This window comes from Scylla paramamosain, chromosome 12 (assembly GCF_035594125.1).
Source record: "Scylla paramamosain isolate STU-SP2022 chromosome 12, ASM3559412v1, whole genome shotgun sequence".
Lineage (NCBI taxonomy): Eukaryota > Metazoa > Arthropoda > Malacostraca > Decapoda > Portunidae > Scylla > Scylla paramamosain.
The window spans coordinates 9,600,806-9,603,706 of record NC_087162.1 but is presented as its reverse complement, the minus strand read 5'-3'; the positions used below and the strand labels follow the sequence as shown (position 1 = coordinate 9,603,706).

The following is a 2,901-nucleotide window of genomic DNA, read 5'->3' as shown; positions in this document are numbered from 1 at the left end:
AGGAGAGACATCAGTATAAATGCATTAATATCAATAGCATTAGAAAAAAAATACAAGAAAGAAAAATGAAGGACGCAAGGAAGCTGAGGATGAAAAAAAAGAAAGGACAGGATGATCAAATGTTATCAAAACCATTATATTAAAATAATAAGTAATGTTAAAACGAAATAATAACTAGATAGAGGGAACAGAAAGCAAAGGAGTGAAAATCTAAAATTGAATGGTTGTGGTCAAAGTTTGTCCTTTGGGGGAAAGATAAAAGTCCAATGAGAGAGAGAGAGAGAGAGAGAGAGAGAGAGAGAGAGAGAGAGAGAGAGAGAGAGAGAGAGAGAGAGAGAGAGAGAGAGAGAGAGAGAGAGAGAGAGAGAGAGAGAGAGAGAGAGAGAGAGAGATTCAAAGCCTTCTCTATAAATGAAAAGAAATCTATAATTTGCTTTGTCTCTTTTGTGTGTGTGTGTGTGTGTGTGTGTGTACTGTTGGCTTAGTTAGAGGGAGAAAGAAATTAACATTATATTAAAACTGCTGGACTAATTAGAAGGAGGAATAAACTTATATTAAAATTGCCTGGCTTATATATATATATATATATATATATATATATATATATATATATATATATATATATATATATATATATATATATATATATATATATATATATATATATATATATATATATATATATATATATATATATTATATATATATATATTTCTCTCTCTCTCTCTCTCTCTCTCTCTCTCTCTCTCTCTCTCTCTCTCTCTCTCTCTCTCTCTCTCTCTCTCTCTCTCTCCAAACACTCAAACACTCTATTTACGTGGCGCTAGATACGAATATGTACTGGCTTAGTTGTAATTGCCACAGAAATAAGCCTCAGCTCCCTCCCAGCCTTCCCTCCTGAGCGACCCGCGGTGGAGGTGGAGATGGATGGCGTGTCCGGTGGAATTATGAGACCGGGACGGAAATGGTCTCAGGATAGATGGTGGTCTGAGAGGGTTCGGGGGAAGCGAGAGGGGAAGCCTAAAGGGAGAGTGAAAATATGTGTGCTAAATGAAGAAAGGAATACAAAAGGTATATAAAAATGAAGATGGAAGGGTTTTAGAGAGAGAGAGAGAGAGAGAGAGAGAGAGAGAGAGAGAGAGAGAGAGAGAGAGAGAGAGAGAGAGAGAGAGAGAGAGGAATGGTTCAAGTGAAGGCGTTGGATAAAACAAAAGAATAAAAAAAAAACAGAAAAAAACCGAGAGGGGATGTGCAAGGCAGAAGAGATTTGAGGAGGTGAGAGGAGAGTATGGAGAAATTCGAAATAATGCTCTATAAACCTAAGGACGAAACAAAAATGAGAGAAAAAGAAAAAGAAAGGAAAACAACAGGCATAAACATGAAAAAAGTGCTACTAATTACGGTACTGTCATCAGGTGATACTAGGTATACATTAGAGAACTCAGTCTATGTAAGTAATGTTTTCCTTCGTCCTTACCGCCTTCATAGCTCAGTGGCTAGAGCGCTGGTCTAGTAAACCAGAGGCCGGGAGTTCGATCCTCCCTGAAGGCAAGCGTGTAGGTCGGTAAGATTTTTATTCATTTATCTCAACATTTTCTCGAGTTCTTGACGCATATATGTATGGATTGTGCTTTCCTGAGATGTGTGCGAGGAGGAGGAGGAGGCGTAGATGCTGATTTGTTCAAGATTTATTGCATGGTTCAAACAAGGCTCCAACCTTTCCCAAATCCGGAATATGAATCAAAGTAAGAGTATGTAATGAACTGATTGCAAACAAAATCACTGAAGCAAAACCGAAAATATAATAAAACACGATTCAAATACTAATAAAAAGAATACATACGATTTTCATGAAGATCTGGAGATGAAAACGCGTATCATGACAAAAGTGATTCCGTGTGATCCCGTGTGAGCGACAGGAAATCATGTCAGTGTGTAAAAAAGTGCGATTTACTACCGAAGAGAGAGAGAGAGAGAGAGAGAGAGAGAGAGAGAGAGAGAGAGAGAGAGAGAGAGAGAGAGAACAACAAAATTAAATAACCCAAACACATTTCCTTTAGAATAACAATGATTAAAAAAAAAAAAGCACTAAGTATTCAGCACCACGCAGGCAAGGTCACAGAGGGAGGAAGAGGAGGAAGAAGTCAGTCCACAAGTTGCAGTGAAAGAATGAAACTCATCCTCATCTGCATTCCTGAGCAAACCTCGCATATTTCAAGACGCTCCCCTGCATCCTCGGTGACTCCTGCTGATGCTGCTAGTACTACAGTGGAAGGAAGTGCATAGTAAGGGCGAGAAAAGAAGGGAGGATGAGGTAAGTGCTTATGTATATGGATGGATGGAGGGACATGAGTATGCAGCGCTAGGAGAAGTAGAGTAGAAAGAGGAAGAAGAAAATGGAATGGAAATGTACGAGAAAAAAGAAGGGAGGCGGAGGAAAGAGTGAAAGGGAGTAGGGGATGGAAATGTGAAGGAAAAGGGAGGAAAAAGAAGACAATATCACCACCAACCATGTTCTTCACTTCCCTTTTTCCCTGATTAAAAAAATAAAGGTATTCAGAAAATGTACCTGATTATGAGGGAAAAATACGAAGCGTAACAAAAGGCGTGTTCATAATCGTGATCGTGGTTCAGAGAGAGAGAGAGAGAGAGAGAGAGAGAGAGAGAGAGAGAGAGAGAGAGAGAGAGAGAGAGAGAGAGAGAGAGAGAGTGAGTGTATGGTTAGCTTTCAATACTCGTAACTAGCTATTTGTAACATGCAGAATTTGAAGTAATATCGTGTTTACTTTTACCCAATTTGTATGTGTATGTGTGTGTGTGTGTGTGTGTGTGTGTGTGTGTGTGTGTGTGTGTGTGTGTGTGTGTGTGTGTGTGTAATTCATATATGGCTCTTTTCAAAAC

At 38.9% G+C, this 2,901-nt stretch overlaps 1 non-coding gene across 1 annotated transcript; it reads left to right on the top strand.

Annotated features, from left to right (window-relative positions):
- Positions 1 to 1,478: 1,478 nt before the first annotated feature.
- Trnat-agu (transfer RNA threonine (anticodon AGU)) lies at positions 1,479 to 1,551 on the top strand. The gene has a single exon. It is a non-coding gene; the product is annotated as a tRNA-Thr (tRNA).
- The last annotated feature ends 1,350 nt before the right edge of the window (positions 1,552 to 2,901 follow it).